At 36.7% G+C, this 11,962-nt stretch overlaps 1 long non-coding RNA gene across 1 annotated transcript in view; it reads right to left on the bottom strand.

Annotated features, from left to right (window-relative positions):
* Nucleotides 1-11,962, bottom strand: part of LOC108516033 (uncharacterized) — a 17,247-nt gene that overhangs the window by 587 nt on the left and 4,698 nt on the right. Inside the window, exon 3 of the long non-coding RNA XR_001881701.1 lies at nucleotides 8,912-9,060. This is a non-coding gene — a long non-coding RNA (uncharacterized LOC108516033). The remainder of the gene's footprint in view (nucleotides 1-8,911; nucleotides 9,061-11,962) is intronic.

Genomic DNA, 11,962 nt, shown 5'->3' with positions numbered 1-11,962 from the left:
AAAACAGTAATTTGGGGCAGGGGTCCAAGAGTCTTAGAAGTGACATTTTGCACACATTTGTTGAACCATTCATAGATCCTTTCCTTGTATCATTTGACGACATTTTTCTGTACCATAGATGTCATGATAATGACTTGGGATGGAGGCACAGAGAAAGCTGACACCCGGGACCCCAGACGCTTGGGTTGTCTTTTTCAGCAGTTAAGTTGGTTTTATATCAGTCTATCCACACTCCACCAGTTTCCCTTGTGGCTCGTGAAATACATTTGCAAGATACTTGGTGAAGGTAATTAAGTGTGCCCAGGGTTCCTAGTAGTTTAAAGTTCATTTAATAATTCTTCACTTCTTATGTCTTACCTTATTTTTGCCACTAATGATTTTGAACAAAGGCCCATAGAGTTTCAATCTTCTTTCTCCCTCCCCTTCAGGGCTAAAAATTGTTGAAATATAGTGAGAGAGTAGTCAAAATTGTGTTTTCAGATTGAAGCTATAAGAAGTCTGGTTCAAATATACATTTTGTTACTGAAATATGAAAATAATGGGGGATTGGTGTGGTGGTTCACACCTATAATCCCAGTGCTTTGGGAGGTCCAGACAGGAAGGTAACTTGAGGCCAGAAGTTCAGACCAGCCTGGGCAACAAGAGACCCCGTTTTATAAAAAAAGAAAAAAAAAAAAATTAAAGGCTTAGTCAGGCACTGTGGTGCCTACCTGTAGTCCCAGCTACTTAGGAGGCTGAGGCGGGAGGATCACTTGAGCCCAGGAGTTTGAGGTTACAGTGAGCTATGATTTTACTACTGCATTTCAGCCTGGGCAACAGAGGAAGGGCAAAAAAAAAAAAAAAAAAAAAAAAAAAAAAAAAAAAAAAAAAAAAAAAAAAAAAGAAAAGAAAAAAATAAACAAAACAATGGACATAAAAGGAGTCCTTCTCTTTAATTGATTAAATTATCAAATTGTTCTCTTTTAATTTGACCATTATTAAAATAGTACCTATTTATTGTACTATCACATGAAAATTTTAAAAGATTTCAGCTGTTTTGAAAAGATTTGACCCACTGACGTAGGAATAAAATGTACCTTATGTTCTATTTACGATCTTTAGAAACATTTTAGATAATAAAAATTGTGTTGGAGCACCATGCTTCCCAATTGTCAAATCTTTCAGAGTGTGTATTAGAATGAAGTGAAAGTGGCATGTGTGTGGCGGTTAAACATGTGATAAATGAGGTTTGCAGTTCACAGAAACGCTGTTCGATATGTTTCTATAATCTCCTCAGTAAACATAAAGATATTCCACTCTTTGGAGGCCTGACATTCTTGTTCACTCTGATAGTCCCAGTGATTAATACAGTATCTGATATTTTAGGAACTCAATAAATATTTTGTGAACAAATGAATCAGTGAATAATAACCGATACTTCAAGAAATCTTAATTTAATAAATTTTACATGCATTTAAAACTATTCTCCAACAACTGCATGAGCCATCTGGTTATACCGATGAGTTTATTTTATTTTTATTTTGTCATCTGTGCAAATTTTAAAGACCAAAGCTGTGTCACCTAAAATTTCTAATATTAGGACCATGAAAGCTAACTCTTTTTATCCATTCCGGTTGAATCAGGTTTGTTTTGTTCTCCAGATGGGGACACACATAGTAAATTGGAATAGTCATGACCACAGAACGAATCTTCTTCTTCTGCATAATTCTGCACCACTCTTGAGCCCTGGTCTCTCTCTACTGCATCACTGAGCTTTGCTTTGTATTGGTTGATTGAACGTATATCGGGAATAGTGGTTGATGATTGATCTTGTTGTTGTTTTCATTGTCATTTTTTATTTTTATTTTATTTATTTATTTATTTATTTTGAGACAGAGTCTTGCTCTGTCACCCAGGCTGTAGTGCAGTGGTGTGATCTCCACCCACTGCACGCTCTGCCTCCCGGGTTCACGCCATTCTCCTACTTCAGACTCCCAAGTAGCTGGGACTACAGGCACCCGCCACCACGCCTGGCTAATCTTTTTGTATTTTTTTTTTTTTTTTTTTTTTTTTTAGTAGAGACGAGGTTTCACTGCAACAGCTAGGATGGTCTCGATCTCCTGACCTCGTGATCCACCTGCCTCAGCCTCCCAAAGTGCTGGGATTACAGGCGTGAGCCACTGCGCCCGGCCTTCATTGCCATTTTTTAAAGGTTGATGAGAATTTTAGCTTGTGCCGAAGCTCTTATAGATATCAAAATAGCCATGGGGGAAAACATTGTTCAGAATTTCTACTTTGTTAGCAACTCCTCTATCACTATTACTTCTAAATAGAACTATACTTTTTGAGTCTTGTGAATAGGACATCTGGGGAGGAAATGCTTGGTTTGTATATATAAAATCAAATATATTACCCTGGCCATCAAATGAGACCACTGACCAGGGTCAAAGATGTATTTTACTTACTACAGGAATACCATTGAAGGGGAGAAGCAATATTTTCTGAAATTTGTGTCCACATTATAACCCACTGCCTACATTTTCAGAAGCAGTATTGGCTTTTTTTAAAAAAACAAATGCATTTTCAACATGTTGGTGAATTTATAACTCAACCCTCCCTTTAAATAAAGCATATGTCTTCACTAGAAATGCAAGCTGTATTTCAACTTGGAAGCCCAGGGGCTTATTATGATATTGTGTATATTTTTAAATGAAGGTCAATTTTTTTTTTTAACTAAATTGTTTGCCTGACAAAATGTTTACACCCCAAACCTTGAAAATATCTTTATGCAGAATAGGTTTATGTTTTCACATTTCAAATCGAACATTAGAAATACTACTGTAAGTTTGTCCAATTTATACACTTAAGATAAATTTTGTAAGAAAGCCTTGGCATAAATACAACTTAGGAAAAGTAAACTTGGTTTAAAACTTAAATCTGAACATTGCTCATGTGTAACATGAAATATTTTAAATTATAAAATGCATGTGTGTTTGTTTCTGTTTTCTTTTCTAAGTAAACTAAGTCTTAACAAGTGCATAAATATTAATTTGGGAATAGGTATTTGGAAACGTCTGATAGATGAAGTCATATTCTTTGATATCATGTTATATGTAATGATATATAAAATTGACTTAGTGGACATTCTATTTAATTAGAACATGGTTTAAATGGATACTTTAATATGTATAGACATTACTCTTACTGATATTTATTTGGTGTTCTTTGTTATTCATGCTATTTTAATATAAGTTGTGACAAATTCCTCTTCTTTTTTTTTTTTTTTTTTAGATGGAGTTTCATTCTATTGCCCAGGCTAGAGTGCAGTGGTGTGGTCTCAGCTCACTGCAACCTCCAACTCCTGGGTTCAAGCCATTCTCCTGCCTCAGCCTCCTGAGTAGCTGGGATTACAGGCATGTGGATCACATCTGGCTAATTTTTAGTAGACGGGGTTTCACCATGTTGGCTAGGCTGGTCTTGAACTCCTGACCTCAAGTAATTCACCCACCTTGGCCTCCCAAAGTGCTGGGATTACAGGCATGAGCCACCATGCCCGGCTGACAAATTCTTCTTCAGTATAGTGAAATTCACTATTTCAGCAAAACCTGCTCAGCAGGTTATAAGAATTGCTTGCTTTTTACTTTGAAAATATTCACCATTTAGAGTTAGTGAAGATCGTATGAGTTTGGCACTGACATTGTGAAAATCAGAAACATGAGGTAGATCTCGTATTAATGTTCTCACTTACATTTCATAAGTGATTGATTGAGGAGTTACATAAACTGTAACGTGCAGTGGGCTAGTTGATGGGAACAGTCTTTGCACAGACATTTGGGTGTGTTCTGGGTGCTTGTTCACATTTGTTTATTGTTTCTTTTATTGTACAAACCCCTTTCTCATAACTTAAACTTTTTAAGTGTATGAAACATATTTCATTGTTATTTCATTTTGTTACTCTTATTCATTGTAGGAATTTTCAATGAGGAGAATGTATATATTTTTGTGAACAATTTAATGAAAAATATCTAGAGAAAATAATAGTAAATCAGGAGAAGGTTGGAAGATAAAGTTGAGAAAGTTTATAGAAGACAAAGCTGGAAAATAGAGACAAAAATTAAGTTAGAGGATTAATCCAGAAAGTCCAATATCCTACAAATAAGAATTCCACAAAGAGAGAACAGTAAAAATGAAGAGAAGACAATTATCAAAGAAACACGAAAAACTTCCTGAACTGAAGGTCTTGTGTTTCTACATCCAAAGAGTCCACAAAATACCCAGCCCAATGAATAGCAAAGACCCACCCTAAGACAGATCACTACAATTTCAGAACATCAGTGATAAAAAAGAATATCTCTAGAGAGGGAAGAAAAATTAAAAACCAGGTCACATCTAAAGAATCAGGAATTAAAATGGCATTTCTTAATAGCATCATTGGAACTTATAAGAAAATGGAGCAATGCCTTCAAAATTCTAAGTGATAAAGGTTTCGGTCTGAAAATTCTAGACCCATCTTGGGCAGATACCACAGACTGGGGCATCAGCACCCACTCTTCCATCCCCTTCCTAACAGCTTTCCTCTGCTTTAGACGCTAAAAAGAAAAAAACTGTATTTCCCAGGCTCCCTTGCAGCAGCAGCTTTGCATGTCACTGAGGTCCATCAGGCAAACTCACCCAGGAGAGATTTGGGCATTGGAGACAAGAAATGGTAACTACACAGAAGTAGCACACATTCTGGGGCATTGTGGCAAAGGCTCTGCTATCTGTGTTTCTCATCCTTTTTTCTTTTTATTATTGCTCCTCTGTGGAGCCTTTTTAGACATATTTTCCTTTACCCCATCCATGAAATCTGAATACCATAGATATATTGTTTACTTATTTATGTACTATATAAATATCTATTACCCCCAATCTCCTAAAACCAATTTTCACTGCCATTGAGAATGCATGTACTATCTGGTCCCTAGAGTTAAGCACCAAACAGCAGGTGGCGGGGGCTGTGGGATTACTATTAGAGCAGTCCTATGGTGGAACTGGGTGTTGTTCCTGGTTGTGTAACATCCAGGTGTCCCATTATGGCAGAGGAGTGAAAGGAATCCCTCCATCACACCAAAGGAAAATCCTAGGCCGCAGGCTTGCTTTGGGGCTTAAGAGTAGCCAGGACAGAATGAAGCAGAAGAACACAAGGGGCCAGGATACCCAGAAAAACACAGAACGAATAGGTCACTCCGTGCACATGGCCATGTTGATAGGAGTTCTAGAGTTCTGTGGTAGGATTTGGAAATGAATTCAAATTAATGATAGTTATGTAGAAAACTGAGTGATGAAGGAAAGGCAACTGTTAGCTCCAGGAAAAACACAAAGTTGTAGAGGACTGAAAACATAATCATAATATACTATGTGGCTCCTCTCTGAAAAATATTTATGAGTTCATAAAAATGGAAACACCAAATATTTGTTTAGCCCAAAGTAGTAATATAATTATATTGGGAGAATCAGGTTGAAGGGAGAATGGGAAAATAATTCTATTCTCATCATCCACAGTTAGGTTGTCAATGTACAATGTTTAAAATGGAAAAGTCCTGAAGTAGCACTATAAACATCTTCCCCCACAACCCCAGAAAATGTGAAGGCCAATTCATATAGAAATAGTTAAAAGAGATGAAAATGTTGGCCAGGTACAGTGGCTTATGCCTGTAATCCCAGCATTTTCGGAGACAGAGGCAGATCACTTGAGGTCAGGAGTTCAAGACCAGCCTGGCCAACACGGTGAAACACCGTCTCTACTTAAAAAAAAAAAAAAAAAAAATAGCTGGGGTGGGGGGGGGTGCCTGTTATCCCAGCTACTTGGGAGGCTGAGGCAGGAGAATAGCTTGAACCTGGGAGGCTGAGGTTGCAGTGAGCTGAGATCGCGCCAGTGTACTCCAGCCTGGGTGACAGAGTGAGACTCTGTCTCAAAAAAGAAAAAAAAAAAAAAGAAAAAAGAGTTCAAAGTGTTAACTATAGGAAGCAAAATTTAGGAGAAAACATAGAACAGGGACTTCTCTTTCTTTGTTAAAATCTTATAGTGTTATTTGCCTTTTAAAATTATTTAATACAAATAAAGTGCAATCCAAAAAATAAAAACAAGAGAAAAATGCCTGCCTTGTTCTAAAACTTCTTAATTGCTTCTTTCTTCATTTCCTTCTTTGACAGTTTTGTCTGTGATTACTTTTCTCCATGAAAGACCTTGGCTATACCATATGTATATTACTTATGAGTCTTCACCTAGATGAAGCTCTTAAAACTGAACACTGTGCTACACAAATTCCCTTCACTTCCAAATTCTCTTCCTGGTCCAAATGCTCTATCACTTGCATGGTGTATCTAGCCAATGCTGGCTCTCAAACGCAAGATCTCAAAGCTAGCAGGTTTCTGAAATTTGTAAGAAACCATAGCTACTCGGAAAGATATAAGACTATTTACATCTTTATTACACATAATCAATAAGAACCCTGGACATTTGATTTTTATTTTATTTACATAATAAAATGGATATAGTAATGTTAGTTGTCATAGTTATTAGTACTGATGTAATGTTAGTGAATTTAATTAACATTTTAACATACAGAAAGGATTGTGGATTATTTGTAAATTGAAAAGACACAATAAAACCTAGTTAATTTATTATGGCATATGAATCAGCATATATGAATTATTTTTGTATTTGCTTAATTATAATGAAGTTCTTAATAGAATATGATATATTAAGGGCCCAGGGCAATAGTTCTTAAACTTCAGCGGGTACTTAGGAATTACCCATGAACACTAATAAAATGCAGATTCTAGGGCTCTGATGTAGAAAACGCTGATTCTTTATGTGTTGACTATTGCTCAGGAATCTGGATTTTAAATAAGCATACTGAGTGATTCCAATAAAGATGATCCTGGGACCCCACTGAGACACATTGTCTTGTTGAGTTGTATCAGACATACTTGAGTTGATTTTGTCTTTTGATTTATTTCTCAATGACACTCAGGCAACTCCAAAGGGAGCAATTTTAAGTGCTCTCTTAAATAAGTATCTAGGGACCAATAGTGGAATGTATTTCACACAAAGAGGAATAGAGTGGCTTTATGCAATAAAAACAAGTTCCTGGCTCTTTCCTATAATAATGTAGAATCATTGTACTGGTTACCAGCTGGACGCCAACCAAAAAGAGATAAATATTTGTGGATTCAGAGATGGTATTTAGAGAAATACTGTGCAGAAGGATGAAATCTCATGGTGCCTGGCATTTTCAAAATAATCAATCAGAGTAATAATTTTAAATGTGCCACAAAGTAATATGGTACTCCAAATTATAAATTATGCATTCATTTGCTTAGTTCTTATCCATGAAATTTTTATATGAATTACTGTCTGTCCTTTTAAAATCCCTTTCCTACTGTGTAAGTTGTAAAGACTCAAAAGAGATACTAACAGTTAAAAGCAAAATATCTAACCACAGTATATTCCAGCATTTAAGAAGAAAAAGTTCAAAACTAGTTGTCGCCCAATTCATTTCCGTAAGTGCAAAACTCTGTTAACGCTTTCAGGTGAGTAGGCCAGGAATTTATTAATTACTTAATGTACTCTTTATACCCTAAATTTTAGCCCTCAGTGGTTTTTATCCCTCAATCTGGAGGGATAAGCTGACTAAAGCAACAACTTGTGTTTTTTGTTTGTTTGTTTGTTAGATTTTGTTTTAAGTTATGGGATACATGTGCAGGACATGCAGGTTCGTTACATAGGTAAATGTGTGCCATGGTGGTTCGCTGTACCTATCAACCCATCACCTAGGTATTAAGGCCCGCAGGCGTTAGCTATTTATCCTGATGCTCCCCCCTCCCACCCCCCAACCCCCGACAGGCTCTAGTGTGTGCTGTTCCCCTCCCTGTGTCCATGTAACAACTTGTTTTTAATCTACCCTTCTATCTAGCATATGGTACCTATGATGATAAATGTAACCATATGCTGTAAGACATAACGGTGATGATGATGATGAAGGTGCTGCTGCTGCTGCTGAAGGTGATGATGGCTAATATTTATTGAGCACTTACAATGTGACAAGCATTAAGTGTATTAAGTTATCTGAACACCACAACAAATCATTATTACTTCCATTTTATAGATGACAAGATTGAGGCCCAAGGAAGTTAAGTAACTTTCCCCAAATCAAATAAGTATGCTTCAGACTTAAGGCAGTCTCATTCCCGTGCTCAACTTCTTTATCCGTTGTTTTATATTAACATAACCCTCACCACCCAATGCCTCAACAAAGCTAAGGACAAAACTTCAGATGAAGTATCTAATAAAGGACCCTCCTTTCGTGTTTATTTCCACCTGACCTACATCTTCACTTTGGAAGTGGCAACCCATTATTTGTAAATTTAATAATAAATTGGTTTAAGCTTCCTTGGGAACAATATCTCTTTGATGATAGGTTTTCCTTTAAACTTAATGTTTTGTGATTTTAATAACAACTGTCTTGCGATATACAGTATTTTAGGCCTAGATCAGAATGTACACACAAAAAAATCTAAATAAGAGGGAATAAGTATCTGATTTCAAATGGGAAATAAATTAAAATATAATTTGATGAGATCGAAACCAGCCTATTATCTGATTATAAGGCCATTCCTTAGCAGGTACCTCATGTTTATCCGGAGTCACCCATCCTGGAGAGCAAGTTCTTTGGCAAGAGAACCAGGTTAGATGTGGTAACTCCAGACATTACGGAAAGAGATGACTCTCATTTCTAATTTTTCACTGGCTGGAACCCTGACATTAGTTAGGACACTGGTATTGTAATCTGTGGACCAAAACCCAGCATCTATAAATGACAATAAGGGAGAAAGGGTTTAGATATAAAATAACGCACAACAAAACATGCAGTTTGACACATTTACTTACAAAGAGGGAATTCTGCTGAAAGTGAGAGGCTTCTGGGGACTATACAAAACTCTTCAGCAGGCTGGAGAATAACTTACAGCTTTCTCTTTGTCACAGAGCTGGCAGCAGAAGAGGGTGGGTGTAACTCCTCCCCTAGTAGCCAGACTACACTGTTCAGAGAAGAACAGTCATATGTCAACATGTATCAGAAAGGCAACTCTTCTTACAATTATAGATAAACAGAAAGAACCTGGAATAGTAGGTGAACTGGGAAAATGAGACTTTCTTCCCCAGTGCAGTACCCCAAACAGATGCAATAAATGCTGCTAGTGGTGACAGTGCTTATGATGAAACCTGGGGAGGCTAGAGCAATTTATATTTAAGATGTTTCATAATTTGGACACGAAAACTATTATGCAGACATGAAAGAGACTGAACTTTATTTTTCCGTACCTAGGGATCAGGGGTTGCAGATTGCATGCTCATGCTGTAATAAATAAGCATGAAAGGGGTGTTCTTTGTGTTGAGATTTGACTCATTCACATAAAGATAAAAACGCCAAATAAAGCTATGAGGAAAACAGAATGCTTCCCCAAGATGCAGAGATTTAAAACAGAAATCTTTGCAGGCCACTAAGAAATAATAGGCATTTTTAAGAAGAATGATTGATTAGAGACGTAATAAATTCGAGGTAGTTCTGGAACCTGTGAAGTAATTAGAAAGCAATGCTATTCCCAAACTGATGAGTAATCATTAGTTTCATTTGCATCTTTTAGCCTAATTTAAACCTAGACTGTGGTCTCACAGAGACAGAGAAAGTACCAAAAATTCTTGGGAATCATATAATTTTAGAGGAAGAGGGGACCATTGAAATCATTTATTTTAAAAATCTCTTAACATATTCCCAATGAAATTGAAGATAAGTGATTTGTTTGCTGGTACAGTCCATGTCAGTGGTGAAGCCAGAACACAGTGGAGCCAGGACTTCTCCTATTGTGTTTGCTACCTCTTGTTTAGCCTACTTTGTGATTTCCTAATTAAACCATGTTAGGTCTTAAAAGGGTGACAGTCTCGTTCCATTTTCCAGTCTCAGGCTAGGGTTAGCTTCTAAGTGCTTAAAGATGCCCTTCTGGTTAACTTGGGTGTTATTATGTGTATGGTTCAATGTTCTTCATCAATCAAAATTATTCCAGGGTATAGGAGCATAGAATAGGCAAAATAATTGCCTGAGAGCTCGAATTTCATAGCACATACTATTTTTTACAAAACAAGAGCAGCTTGGCAGATTATTCATTTCTTCTCAGTGGTTTCTTCAAAGCTAAAAATAAGTTGGGAAGGAAAAATGTCATTTTAGCAATCTTTAATGATCACAGCGATTTTGGGAGGCGAGGGCAATGAATCCAGGACAAGCACACTGCTGCACTGCCATCTCACCACACATGGATGCTGCCTGGTGCTCCTACGCCTTTGTCTAAATAACTCTTGTTAACAACGTGGTTGCTATACTGAAATCCCTTACTACTGGTTATTATTCCTCAGACTAATAGTACTAGTAACTTTAAAAATAATTGAGTCTATGATTAAGTTCATGCTCATAGCCACAACACTCCTATGAGGTAGGACGAACAGTTACCATTATTCACATGTAACAATGGGAAACTTAAGGCACACAGAAGTTAAGCCAATTTCTAAAGGTCACAGCTATCTGATGGAAAAGTTAGGGTTAAAATTCAGGTCTTTCAACTTCAAGCTAAGCTTCTTTCTTATAGACATGTTCCTTTAACATTAAAAAAAGAACCTTCCTTGGTACTTTTCTTGTAACATGTGAATTTGTGAATACGACTGTTTCTTCTTTTGATTATAGGCATCATTTATCCTTTACATCACCTCACATAGTTCCTTGAACATAGTAAGCGGTCAATAAATGTTTTAACACAAGAATCGCTCTTTATAGGATGGATGTTATCCAAGGTAGGGCGGTGAGGCATTATATACAACTAGTTTAATTCTTTCTCTTTTGTCTCCATTGAAGAGCTTCTGGTATAATTAGCAGATACTGGTCAGGCTAATTGTATGGCCTGCATACAGTTTATGCAACCATCACTGAGTTATCAGCTTAAAATGCCAGCTTCAATTTTTCATTAAAAACATGAAGAGGTAGTATTTTTAATATGAAACAAATGGTTTCCATTTTCAGAATTATACTAAATTTCTTGGATTAATATTATGTGTCAAGTCCACTGGGCTAAAAGGTGCCCAGATCGAGCTGTTGAAACATTATTTCTCAATATGTATTTGAGCATGTTTCCTGGAGAGATCGGCATTAGAACTGGTAAACTGAGTAAAGAAGATTCTCTCACCCACGTACCCTGGCATCATTACATCTGTTGAGGGCCCAAATAGAACAAAAAGATGGAGGAAGGGTGAATTCATTCTGTTCAAACTGGGACATCCATCACCTCCTGCCCTCGGATATCACTGCTCCTGGTTCTCAGGCTTTCAGGCATAAACTGAATTACACTGTTGGCTCCTGTGATTCTCAGGCCTTTGGGCTTGGACTGCACCTACACTACTGGCTTTCCTGGGCCTTTAGTTTACAGATGGCAGATTGTGGGACTTCTCAGCCTTCATAATCTCAACCCAATCTCTCGTAATAAACTTCTGTCTGTCTGTCTATCTGTCTATCTGTCTGTCTATCTATCTATCTCATCTATTTATCTCTATCTATATCTATCTATTACATATCTATCTATTATATCTAGAGTTCTCCAGAGAAACAAAACCATATCTATCTCCTATTGTTTTTGTTTCTCTGGAGAACTCTAATATAATCTTTCTTAAGTTTTATCATGCACCAAGCAACGTTCTGAGCTCTTCATGTAAGTACACCTTTATAACCTCATAAACTATGGAGTTGGTGCTGTTATTACGCTCATTTTTACACGAGGAAATGGAGACTTAGAAAAGGTTAAATAACTTGCCCAAGATCTTGCTGCTAATAAATGGAAGAGACTAGGTCTGTTTGATTCCAAAATCTAAGCTATTATTACTACTATACTATATATATATATA

The sequence above is a fragment of the Rhinopithecus bieti genome, unplaced genomic scaffold (genome assembly GCF_001698545.2).
Source record: "Rhinopithecus bieti isolate Rb0 unplaced genomic scaffold, ASM169854v2 scaffold_1530, whole genome shotgun sequence".
Classification (NCBI taxonomy): Eukaryota; Metazoa; Chordata; class Mammalia; order Primates; family Cercopithecidae; genus Rhinopithecus; species Rhinopithecus bieti.
The sequence above is the reverse complement of the archived record's forward strand: the minus strand, read 5'-3'. Positions and strand labels throughout refer to the sequence as shown.